Consider the following 14,616-nt stretch of genomic DNA (forward strand, 5'->3'; position numbering starts at 1 on the left):
AGGAGTAGGTATTGTGCAGCATATTTGAAAAAATCATAACTCTAAATATAGCCATTGGATTCTCTAAAATTTGGACAGAAAATTTAAAACTTCCTCATCTGGATTATGATTGGTGGAGATTGGATTTCAATGCATATAAAATTCCCAGTAATTTTCAGAAGTTACTGCTCCATACTTTGGCTTCTTCTTGTCCCTTTCTTCATATCCTCATAACAACGTTTCATGGCATTCACATAACATTGTGTCCATTATATGAGCAATATGAGACTTCATAAATACATTGATAGCTTCAAAATAACTTCCAATAATTTATTTGTCAATAAATCTAATCTGCAAAATCTCACTTTAAATGGTTAGTAACAATTAACCGAGTTTTGTAATCATCAAAACATAATATTATGAGACTTGTTAATGTATTAAAAACATTAATTTCATCACACGAGATTTGTATGCGTTTAAGGCGTAACAGTTTTACATCTGTAAAAAGTGAGCAAAAGGTTTGCAAACTTCAAAGATCCATTTATGGGCTTAAACAAGCATCCCGAAGTTGGAATATCCGATTCGATAGCACAATCAAAGAGTTTGGTTTTGTTAAGAATGCGAAAGAATCATGTGTATACAAAAAGGTTAGTGGGAGTGCTGTAATGTTTTTAGTACTTTATATTGATGACATTATTCTTTTTGGGAATGATTTAGGACATATGCAATCAACTAAAATATGGCTATCCACTAAATTCTCCATGAAGGATATGGGAGAAGAATCTTACGTATTGGGAATACGGATCTATAGAGGTAGATCAAAAAGATTGTTTGGGATGTCCCAATCCTTGTACATAGAAACCATAATGAAATGGTTTAGCATGGAAGAATCCAAGAGAGGGTTCTTACCAATGTGTCATGGTGTTTCACTCTCGAAGTCTATGTGCCCAAAGACACCTAACAAGATTGAAGCAATGACACGAGTACCTTATGCTTCTGCGATTGGAAGCATAATGTATGGCATGCTATGTACAAGACCTGATGTTGCACATGCTCTCAGTGTCACAAACAGATATCAGTCTAACCTTGGACAATCGCATTGGAAGGTTGTGAAAGATATCCTGAAATAATTACGAAGAACTAAGGATATGTTCATGGTCTTCGGGGGAGGAGAATTGAAGCTTGAATGCTTCACAGATTCGAGTTTTCAATCTGATGTGGATGACTCAAAATCAATTTCTGGGTTTATATTCATGCTAAATGGTGGTGCTGTATCTTGGAAGAGTTCCAAGCAAGAAACTACTGCGGATTCCACCACCGAAGCTGAATATATTGCGGCATCCGATGCTGCAAAGGAAGCTATTTGGATAAGGAACTTTATCCAAGAGTTGGGTGTCGTTCCTAGTGTTGTTGATCCAGTCACAGAGTACTGCGACAACAATGGAGCCATTGCACTGTTGGAGAACGGCGATCAGATCAATCAGAATTGATACCCGGTGCAGCGGAAGTTTAAAAATTTTATATGGAACGATTCCAAAATGGGTATCAAAACTTTACGATTAAATTGTGTGTGTAAAAATTAAATAACAATTATAAATTTTTACCTCCAATCTCGAATCGAGATTATGGACACCAACAGATTACTCTGCTCTTATTGTATATCCCTGGAACTGATGGACGAACTGTTCTTCAATCAGGTCCACGAACAGAGATTTAATTCCTCTGATAGATTGCACTAGAAAATCTATCAGAAGTTTCTACGAAGAGAATTAACGAATTTGATCCGTTAAACCAGACTGTAATTCAAAATTCACAGGCTGGATTTTTCCCGAGCAGAGGGGAGGGGGGCAGCCACTTTTTAGAGAGAAAACTAGGGTTTTTCGAAAATTGTGAGCTGTTGTGTCTAATTTCTGTACTGCAATAACTTATTTATAATGTAGGCCGCTAACAGCTTAGGGCCCATTAGTCATAAGTTCAAGCCCGACAAGCAAAGCCCGCATGTTCAGAAATTAATATAAAATTCATCGTGACTCTGATTGATAAACCGATTTTACCAATTTTCACAGAAACCATTTCTACACCTTTTAAAGTCAAGATAAATTTTTCTGAATCCGAATTCAGTGATTTCCAAAAATGCCCATCCCTATGTTATTTTAGGAAATATTACTCCTCTACTCTTAAATAAGAAGTCCCACTTCTTTGTTCATTAAATTTAACTCTTTAAATTTAACTATCTCAACGGGGATTAAAAATCCATTACTCTGTGTGACCCTCAATGGTTCAGGGATACAGCTAGCCGTGGGCTCACAACTCCTTGTGACTCGGAACAACAATTTCCGACTTGCCCATCGAATCATGGTAAGATCGCCTAGCAACATCGCCCCATGATTCCCTAGGTATCACTGATAGTGCCTGCAAGAACCAATAGATTTTGGTTAGCGTACAGTACGGTCCCTTCATCCATATATCCCGATCGAATCAACAACCATTGGTATATCGAGAGTCGTTCGAGATTCGATAACTATGCAATACATCTTGAAGATCAAATAGTGACATCGCATGTTTTACTAAGAAACCATTTCTTAAAACACATCATGTACTCTGGCCAGAGATTCGTCACACTAATATCTCCTCAGATCGCATAGGATATCCACACTCGCAAGTATGTGGTGAATCCTTTACAACAAAGCATCGACTCCTATATGTGTTGTAACTGTACCCAATCCCGACACCTGATGACCCCAATAGAGTCGGTAAACGAGTCAAAGCACAGTACTAGCATATAGAGTCTCAATGATGTTTCAAGTAGTAAGGACTAATGGTGTACAACCAAAACCGCGGACTTTATCCACTCGATAAGTGATAACCACTTGGAAAGTCCGGATAGGGTAGTTAGATCATTCATCATATGAATATCCATTTGCATGCTTCGAACATCTCTATGTTCCCTACCAATGAAACGTGGTACTCTGCATCGCAAATGCTAGTCTCAAACTCGAGCGATCCTTATCCTTATTATCGGACGGCTCAATCGACTAGGAACAGTTTAGAATATACAGTGACTATAAGATGTGTTTCATGATAGACATCTCCATGTTCTACCACATCTTACATACACTATAGTATATTCAAGGTCTTTATCAAAACAACAATAGTATATCACAATATAACAATATGAAGAAAGATAAAGTCATTTCCATTAATAAAAGTGTAAATTATATTAAACAAAAGATTGTTTATACAAAGAGTCATCAAAGCCCTTAGCCACAAGTTGGCTCACCGGGCACCCACTCTTTCAATCTCCCACTTGCCCTATAGCCAACTAGTCATACTACGTAGACTCATTGCTTCGCGATGTTTGTCAAATAATGGTCCTGGCAAGGGCTTAGTAAGTGGATCAGCGATATTGTCTGCAGAGGCCACTCTTTCGACAGTGATGTCTCCTCTTTCCACAATCTCCCGGATGATGTGGTATTTCCTCAGTACGTGTTTGGATCTTTGATGAGACCTTGGTTCCTTTGCCTGAGCAACGGCACCCGTGTTGTCACAGTACACCGGGACTGGACCAACAACTTCAGAAATGACGCCCAACTCTTGGACGAAATTCCTCATCCAAACGGCCTCTTTAGTAGAAGCTGATGCTACAATGTATTCTGCCTCAGTGGTGGAATCCGCTGTGGTGTCCTGCTTGGAACTCTTCCAAGAGACAGCACCGCCATTGAGCATGAACAAAAATCCAGAGGTTGACTTCGAGTCATCCACGTCACTTTGGAAGCTAGAGTTGGTATAGCCTTCCAATTTTAGTTCTCTTCCTCCATATACCATGAACATATTCTTAGTCCTTCGTAAGTACTTAAGATTGTCCTTCACGGCTTTCCAATGCATTTGACCGGGATTAGCTTGATATCTGCTCGTGACACTCAGAGCAAATGCTACATCCGGTCTGGTAGATATCATCCCATACATGATACTATCTATGGCTGACGCATATGGTACATGTGTCATTTTCTCTATCTCTTCATCAGTCTTGGGACACATAGACTTGGATAGAGAAACTCTATGACACATGGGTAGATGTCCTCTCTTGGACCCATCCATTGAAAACCGTTTCAATATGGTGTCGATGTAGGTTGATTGAGTGATTCCTATCATTCTCTTAGATCTATCTCTATAGATCTGTATCCCTAGAATATAGGATGCCTCACCCAAATCCTTCATCGAGAATCTACCTGATAACCATATCTTTGTTGACTGCAACATCCCTACGTCATTCCCAATGAGTAGGATGTCATCAACATAAAGTACTAAGAATGTCACAGCATCCTTAACTACTTTCTTGTACACGCATGGTTCCTCCGGGTTCTTGATGAAACCAAAATCCTTTATTGTTTCATCAAATTTCTGGTTCCAACTTCTTGATGCTTGTTTTAGACCATAAATTGATCTCTGAAGCTTGCATACCTTATGCTCGCTTCCCATGGATGTGAACCCCTCCGGCTGCTTCATATAGATTTTTTCCTTAATGTCTCCATTAAGAAAAGCAGTCTTCACATCCATTTGCCATATCTCATAGTCATACCAAGCAGCTATGGCAATAAGGATTCTTATGGACTTGAACATTGCAACTGGTGAAAAGGTTTCATCATAGTTAACTCCTTGTCTTTGAGTATAACCTTTCGCCACCAATCGCGCCTTGTAGGTCAATACTTTACCATCAGGCCCAAGCTTTCTCTTGTAGATCCATTTACACCCTATTGGAACAATTCCATCGGGAGGATCTACTAAAGACCAAACTTGGTTTGTATGCATCAAATCTATTTCCGACTGCATAGCTTCAAGCCATAAATTTGAATCCGCATCAGAAATTGCTTCCTTGAAGTTTCTTGGATCACATCCAACATCGGGTTCATCTTGATCCCCTTCAAGAAGAAGACCATATCGAATAGGAGGTCTAGAAGTCCTCTCGGATCTTCTAGGTATAGGCGTGTCTATCAATGGTTCCTGAGGTGTAGGATCATTATTTTGTATTTCGGGTTCTTCTCGAATTTCTTCGAGTTCCATCATCTCGCCTTTCTTATCCAATAAGAACTCCTTCTCCAAGAAGGTGGCATTCCTTGAAACAAACACCTTTGTTTCAGCAGGATGATAGAAATAATATCCGATTGAAATCTTCGGATACCCTACAAAATAACATAAGGTGGATCGACTATCCAACTTATCTCCCACTGTCTGCTTCACGTAAGCAGGAAATCCCCAAATCCTCAAGTACGAATACTTAGGAGCTTTGCCATTCCATAACTCGTATGGTGTTTTGTCCACTGCTTTGGTGTGGACGTTGTTCAACAACAACACCGCCGTTTCAAGCTCGTAGCCCCAAAACGAAGGTGGAAGCTCAGTGAAGCTCATCATGGATTGAACCATGTCCAACAAAGTTCGATTACGACGTTCCGATACACCATTCAGCTGAGGTGTCATAGGAGGAGTCCACTGAGAGAGAATCCCATTCTCTTTCAGATAGTCCAAAAACTCGGTACTTAAGTATTCTCCACCTCGATCCGATCGAAGTGCTTTAATACTTTTACCTAGCTTGTTTTCTACTTCAGCCTTGAATTCTTTAAACTTTTCAAATGCTTCAGACTTATATTTCATTAAATATAAATACTCATACCTTGAATAATCATCAGTAAAGGTAATGAAGTAGGTGTGTCCATATTGAGTACCAATTCTAAATGGACCACAAACGTCTGTATGGATCAAATCCAACAGATTTTGACTACGCTCAGGTTTTCCCTTAAAAGGAGATTTAGTCATTTTTCCTTTCAGGCAGGATTCACAAGTAGGTAGAGAGTTAATATCAGACATATCAAACATGCCCTCTCCCACTAGCTTGTTCATCCTCCTTGAGGAAATATGACCTAGCCTAGCATGCCAAAGGTTTGCCGGGTTTTGACTATCGATTTTCCTTTTGTTTGTTGTTGCCGGTTTATCAACATAATTTATTGGAACATTTTTTAATTTTAAGTTATATAGATCGTTTTCAAGTTGTCCATTTCCAATCAAACATTCATTCTTGTAAATATTGCAAATCCCATTTACAAAATTGCAAGAAAAACCATCTCTATCAAGCATAGAAATAGATATAATGTTTTTGACCAAATCCGGAACATATAAAACATCTCTCAAAAATAACTTAAAATTGTTCTGCAAAATTAAATAAATGTCTCCTATAGCTTTGGATTTATCTCTGGAACCATTCCCGAGCCTTGACTAGGTCTCACCCATCCTTAGCCTATTACTTCTTGTCATCATTTGCAACTCATTGCAAATATGAGATCTACATCTGGTATCCAATACCCAAGAAGTAGTATTAAGAAAAACATTTATTTCAATGTAAAACATACCCTTTGCAGTTCGCAATTGCTCGAGGTATTCCTTGCAGTTACGTTTCCAATGACCGGGTTTCTTGCAGTAATGGCAAACTTGTTTAGACTTGTCCAATTTTGCATGTAACATTTTGCCTTGAGATCATGGTCCAACCATTTCTCTAGTTCCATCAGCCGGGGCTATTTTCGGAGCAGCCTTTTCTAACATTTAGAAAATCTTTTCCGAACTCAGGACATTCTTAACTTTATGGAACCATTCCGTATAGTTGCGCCAGGAAGTTTGTTTTGTTCGAGAACATGTGGATTACGAATTCATTGTAATGAAATACTGAGTTGAAACAGACAATAATCGATGATTGTTTAACAATTTACTAAGACATAAAATAGGCAAAATTTATTTTATGAATCTCACTCCCACTATTTTAACGATTTCACTACCCTCTAGTGAAAACGGGAAACTGTTTTCCTTAGTGGGAACATGGAGTCCAATTGACAAACTATGGTCCCGAATAATATCAGCCAACCATAATTTTCAAAAGGTAGAGCCCAATTGCTTCCAAAGAAACCTCCACGTTTTTACCTCATGTTCAATAAGGGCCCAATAATATGACGCCGTTTATTGTGACATGTCAAGATGACCCATCAATATTAAGTTGTGATGGACGGTCGCCATGTGGATCCCCCAATAATATGAGCCGATCCCATGGGAGTTCCATCCAACTTACAACATGTGTCGATCCAATGTACAGCTTTCCGACGAATGGGCCCCCCCAATAATATGAGCCGGACCGTATCCGCGGGTAGCATCTCATACATTGATCGTTGATGGAAGGTAGGAACATTTAAACAAATTTAAATTTTCTTTATTTATCTTGATATCAATTTTAAATCATATTTAAAATGAGGGATTTTAATTTTGAAAATTTGTCTCATCATTTTTAAAATTTTTGTATGCTTGCCGGATTCACACAATTTTGTCTAAAACATGCATACAACAATAATATCACATATTATATAGGATGATCGATTCCATTTCTAATTGACCCGTGGTTGCCAATCACGAGTCTTAGTCCAATCCTAGGTAATATGCAGTATGCAATGCAATCCTATTACATTGAGCTTCCAATTTACATTTCTTCTGTCTTTATTGTATGCTGGGCCCACCTCCGTCTTCAAATCTTCATCTCCCACTAAATCTAATGTATTTACAATAAATAACAATGACAAGTAGGGGATACATTTCAAGGGGTGGGAACGGGCCATAAACCAGGCCCACTTTTATTACATATGACAATTCATATTGGGCCATAAACCAGGCCCATTAATAAATCCAACAACAATAAAAACAAATGTAAAATTCTAACATACACCTACAAAATTGGTCATGGCAATCGATCATCCTTATCCAATAACATTTAATTCAAAATTAATTTATTGGATAACATGCAATGGCAATTTAAATTAAAAGGATAAAATCATATTTCATATATAAAATCTTATTTTATATACAAAATCATATTTTATCTTTTTATCAAATAAAATCATATTTTATCTATAAAATCCAATTTTATACATAAAATCATATTTTACTCAATATATCCATAAGATCATATCTTATCATCAATTGTACCAAAAATAATTAATTTCAAAATTCAATTTAACGGATAAAATATTTAAATTTTCAAAAAATTCAAATTTATCCAAAAATCAGTTTTAAAATTTTCGGACTCGAACAATTCGATCCGACGCCTCGTGGACCAATCAAAAACAATTTTCGATCGGACCAAAAATAGAATTTTAACATATTAAAATTTAATTTAAAATTAAAAAAATAATTTTTTCGCGGGCCGCCCGGGACATTCCTGGGCTGCCCGCGCCCCAAAGGGCTCGGACCGGGCAGCCCGGCTGCCCCTAGGGCAGCGACAATCGCTGCCCTGGGCAGCGCCGTGCGCTGCCCCCCCCCCCTCGGGCAGCGATTCAATCGCTGCCCGGGTTTTTGCCCGAAAAAAAAAAATTTATTTTTCAAATATTTATTTTGTTTCAAAAACCGAGGCTTAAAAAATTTTGTACAATCGATTAATTTAATCGCTTGATCTGAGCAACCTGTCTTTGATACCACTGTTGGAGAACGGCGATCAGATCAATCAGAATTGATACCCGGTGCAGCGGAAGTTTAAAAATTTTATATGGAACGATTCCATAATGGGTATCAAAACTTTACGATTAAATTGTGTGTGTAAAAATTAAATAACAATTATAAATTTTTACCTCCAATCTCGAATCGATATTATGGACACCAACAGATTACTCTGCTCTTGTTGTATATCCCTGGAACTGATGGACGAACTGTTCTTCAATCAGGTCCACGAACAGAGATTTAATTCCTCTGATAGATTGCACTAGAAAATCTATCAGAAGTTTCTACGAAGAGAATTAACGAATTTGATCCGTTAAACCAGACTAGAATTCAAAATTCACAGGCTGGATTTTTCCCGAGCAGAGGGGAGGGGGGGCGGCCACCTTTTAGAGAGAAAACTAGGGTTTTTCGAAAATTGTGACTTGTTGTGTCTAATTTCTGTACTGCAATAACTTATTTATAATGTAGGCCGCTAACAGCTTAGGGCCCATTAGTCATAAGTTCAAGCCCGACAAGCAAAGCCCGCATGTTCAGAAATTAATATAAAATTCATCGTGACTCTGATTGATAAACCGATTTTACCAATGTTCACAGAAACCATTTCTGCACCTTTTAAAGTCAAGATAAATTTTTCTGAATCCGAATTCAGTGATTTCCAAAAATGTCCATCCCTATGTCATTTTAGGAAATATTACTCCTCTACTCTTAAATAAGAAGTCTCACTTCTTTGTTCATTAAATTTAACTCTTTAAATTTAACTATCTCAACGGGGATTAAAAATCCATTACTCTGTGTGACCCTCAATGGTTCAGGGATACAGCTAGCCATGGGCTCACAACTCCTTGTGACTCGGAACAATAATTTCCGACTTGCCCATCGAATCATGGTAAGATCGCCTAGCAACATCGCCCCATGATTCCCTAGGTATCACTGATAGTGCCTGCAAGAACCAATAGATTTTGGTTAGCGTACAGTACGGTCCCTTCATCCATATATCCCGATCGAATCAACAACCATTTGTATATCGAGAGTCGTTCGAGATTCGATAACTATGCAATACATCTTGAAGATCAAATAGTGACATCGCATGTGTTACTAAGAAACCATTTCTTAAAACACATCATGTACTCTGTCCAGAGATTCGTCACACTAATATCTCCTCAGATCGCATAGGATATCCACACTCGCAAGTATGTGGTGAATCCTTTACAACAAAGCATCGACTCCTATATGTGTTGTAACTGTACCCAATCCCGACACCTGATGACCCCAATAGAGTCGGTAAACGAGTCAAAGCACAGTACTAGCATATAGAGTCTCAATGATGTTTCAAGTAGTAAGGACTAATGGTGTACAACCAAAACCGCGGACTTTATCCACTCGATAAGTGATAACCACTTGGAAAGTCCGGATAGGGTAGTTAGATCATTCATCATATGAATATCCATTTGCATGCTTCGAACATCTCTATGTTCCCTACCAATGAAACGTGGTACTCTGCATCGCAAATGCTAGTCTCAAACTCGAGCGATCCTTATCCTTATTATCGGACGGCTCAATCGACTAGGAACAGTTTAGAATATACAGTGACTATAAGATGTGTTTCATGATAGACATCTCCATGTTCTACCACATCTTACATACACTATAGTATATTCAAGGTCTTTATCAAAACAACAATAGTATATCACAATATAACAATATGAAGAAAGATAAAGTCATTGTCATTAATAAAAGTGTAAATTATATTAAACAAAAGATTGTTTATACAAAGAGTCATCAAAGCCCTTAGCCACAAGTTGGCTCACGGACACCCACTCTTTCATGCACAAGCAAAGGAACCAAGATCTCATCAAAGATCCAAGCATATACTGAGAAGGTTCCATCTGATCCGAGAGATAGTTGGAAGAGGCGACGTAGTGATCGAGAAAGTTGCCTCGGCAGATAATATAACTGATCCACTAACTAAGCCTTTTCCAGGACCAGTATTTGAAAGACACCGTGAGACGATGGGCTTAAGATACATGAGTAGTTGGCTATAGGGCAAGTGGGAGATTGTTAGAGTAAATGCCCAACAAGCCAACTTGTGGTTGTGGGTTTTATTTATTTTGATGTGTAAACACTCTTTATTCAATTTATTGATTATCTTAATGGTATACCTTTATATTTATACCCATGTAACGACATTAATATAAAGACCTTGAGATTACTATAATTCATGAGAAATGCGATTACGCAATTGTTGGTAATCATAAAACACATTTCTCAGTGACTGTAGTCTCTGCATTAGTTCCTGGTCGATGAGCTTTCAAGAAGAAGGATATTGAAAAGCTCGATTGAGATCAGTATTCGAGTCATGTTGATGCTACGTTTCATTAGCATAGATGTAGAGACATCCACATACTCGAATAGGTGCTTATTGGATAAGTGCATTGAACAACCCTCACCCTAAATTCTCTAAGTGGTTACCACTGGTCGAGTAGAGAATTTATAGTTACAGTTGTGCACCATTAATCCTCACGACCCAATACACCACTGTAGCTCTATCTAATGAGAATTGCATTATGACTTGTTTTCCGACTCCTTGAGGGTCATAAGGTGGCAAGTTCGGTGCATTGTAAATTGGATAGGAGCTTGTGTATTGTAGTTGGGAATTCAGTTGCTCACTTTTAATAGTGGATGTCCTATGTGTTCTATCAAATGAATATCTCAATAAATCTCTGGCCAGAGTAGGATGTATGTTTTAGAGAAATGAGTTTCTCTACTTACATGCATATGACATGTTGGAACGTACACATAGTTATTTAAATCAATTGGGGTCTCGACATACCAATGCCCTAGTTTCAATCGGGACATATGAACTGAAAGGATCGTAATGCACGTTAACTATAACTGAAGGTTCTTGCAGACACTATCAGTTTGTATCTAGGGGATCGTGACGCGACGTTGCTAGGCGCTAATCACGATTTAGTGGGTTAAGCTGAAATGAGTTCGGACATCAATAATTAAAAGAGTTTAATTAATCAATGAGGACAATTAGGGTATGTCCACAAAAGATTAAATATGTTTAATCTAAAATCGCAAAGAGTTGTGATCTCATGACTAGCATACACCTGAACCATTGAGGGTTACACAAATACTAATTGTGATCTACTCGAACAAGATAATTAAATTCAATGAGTTGAATTTAATAGTTATAAATTTAATAGTTAATATGATTAAATTTATAAGCTTATAATTTAGACTATGAGCTAATTTTAAGTTGACACAAAAAATCAAGAAAGTTTTAATTGTTACCATGAAAATATTTTATTTCCCATCTTGGCGATGTGCATATATATATGTGGAAGATAATGAGACATTTGATTTATGGAAATCAAATTATTATCTAAATTGATAACTAATAAATAATGATAATATGATTATCATTAAGTTATTATATTTATTAATTAATTTATATATATATATATATATATATTTATATACACGTATGTATATCAAAAAGTAAAAATATATTTGATTTGTGAAATCAAATATTTTATATTAAGTAATGATTAATGATAATGAGATTATCATTATATTATTACTAAATATAAGTTTATACATAAATATATGGATGCAAGATATACGAGAGGAGGAATAGAATTTTCGGTGGGTGCAGACTTGGAATTCGAATTGTCGGATTTCAATTCTCGAAATTTTCCTCTCAAAATTAAAATTTGGTTTTTTCGTGTCCTTAATACAATCTATATATCGTTTCGACCGTGGTTTCGATACGATATTAGATTTCTTGTTCGTATAATTCGAATAGTTGTCTAGTGTCAATTATTCGTGGTAGATCCAATTGATGGTGGACCGGATTTTTGGCGGTTGCGGCAAAGTCTACCGTTGGGGTCAGATTGGGACAAGACAGGAGAATCCATCCACTACTGAAGGTCGTGTGGTAATCTCTTTTCATGCGTTTAATATTTTATGCATGTTATTTTATAAATCAAAGAACAGATCGAAAAATTTTATAATTTCGCTGCGTATTCGATGCGGGTTCCGGAGAAACCCAACAATATTGATGGTGCGGAGCGAGCGACTTGAACACCATGGAGAGCAGCACCTCGACGAGTCGCTGTAGTGAGAAGAGATGATAATCCTTCAGTACAAATAAGGAAAAGATAAGGAAAAAGAGGATATCCTTGGCGAAGTCCACGTTGAGGAATAATGGGGCCGATCTCAAACCCATTTTGGATTACCGTATATTTAACTGAGGATATACAGAGCATAATGAGTTTCACCCATTTTTTATGGAAACCCAATTGAAGCATCATATGTTGTAAAAATTCCAATCAACACGGTCATATGCTTTCGACATATCCAGTTTCAAAGCTGCTGTCCCAAACTTCCCTTGTCTTTTACGTTTCAAAAAATGGCCAAGTTCAAACGCAAGTACAATATTATCAGTAATAAAACGGCATGGAGTAAAGGCACTTTGTGAAGGAGAAATAATAAACTGAAGAACATGTTGGTTTCGTAAACCGAATTTCAAAAATTTCGTATCGAAAGCTTGGTATAGATCGAATCGAATAAAAACATTTTTCTTGTTAAAAATGTTTAACGATCAATATCTATATTAATTCAACATAGAATTAACTAAGGATAGAAAATATACCTATGTTGAACGAAATTTATAAAACTTGAATGCTGATTCCGCAGTCCTTCCAAGCCTATTCTCCAGATCAATCGAACACTGACGTGTGAGCGTCACCAACTTTTCTTAATATATATTAGTATTATAAATGCACTGTGGAGTACGACGTCTGTATCGTTCCTTCTCCTATCACCACATATATATAGATATTTTACTATTTTCTTTTTGAAATTTTTCAAAAGAAAATACATATCTTTTCATATATATTATCACAATTGGTTGAGATATATTCTCAACAATCTGATCTCTAGACTATCTTTTAAACAAAACAATTTTGTTTAAATATTTAAAATGAGATAGAAGTGATACACGTTGGATAGGGATTATATATCTTATACTCAATTTTTGATTATATCTTTATATAATCATTTACTTATATTCATAAATATATATACATATATGTATATATATACACGCATGAAAATCCATTTCCCATATATATTTATCTAATAAATAAATAGAGAAAATTATAAGCATTATTAATTCAAAATTAATTAACTGAGATAAAATATAATTTTGTAATTAAAATTACAAAGAAAACATTTTTCCTTGTAATTTTATTCATACAAAATAAGAGTGCTCAATAACTTAAAATTCAATAATTTCAAGTTAACAAATTTAATACTTATATCATAAGTGTTCTTAAATCCGGAGATGGCATGGGGAACTATGGACCTATAATTTCAAGCTCCAATAAAATTGATAATAAATTAAACTCTTTAATTTATATATATTAATTTTATTAATTCCAAAGTTATTCCACTATAAACTTGGAATTGCACTCTTGAAAAAATAGATATAAAATTATTCAACAAAATGAATAGTCCATTGATATAGTCATTACATATAAATTAATCCTCCATAAATCGTTCATAATTAAAGCTAGGTAATTTCCACTTAACCTCTTCAATTATATCTTTTTTTCCTTAAGTTCCATTGATTCTCTAATAAATAATATATTTATGATCTAATCATAAATTTGAGCGCTCTTATTATTCAAGTCCTGAATCAATACTTAAGAGAACAACTTATCTGACTTCTTTACGAAGGAATGGATTTCGTCTTGCGTATTAATATTCCCAGCTATTTATTTTATTGTATTTCCAATGTATCAAGAATTTTGACACTATGTAATTTGTGTCATTACTTGATATGTCAAAAAATACAAAATCATAAATAGGAGTTTATTAATCACTCAGAATTAAGATTGACTCATATATGACCATCATTGATTAATATTGAATTCTCAACATGATATGGAAATTTATAGAGATTCAAAATTAATCGTGTTCCAGTCCTATATAATCAAATTATATAAAGTGTTTTCATTCCAATAATCTCATTATCAACAATCCGGATAAGATTTTTTTATTCATAATATAATGAACCACACTAGCAATTTTAAATTAAAGATCCCA

Source organism: Henckelia pumila, chromosome 1 (genome assembly GCF_033568475.1).
Source record: "Henckelia pumila isolate YLH828 chromosome 1, ASM3356847v2, whole genome shotgun sequence".
In the NCBI taxonomy this organism is placed as follows: Eukaryota; Viridiplantae; Streptophyta; class Magnoliopsida; order Lamiales; family Gesneriaceae; genus Henckelia; species Henckelia pumila.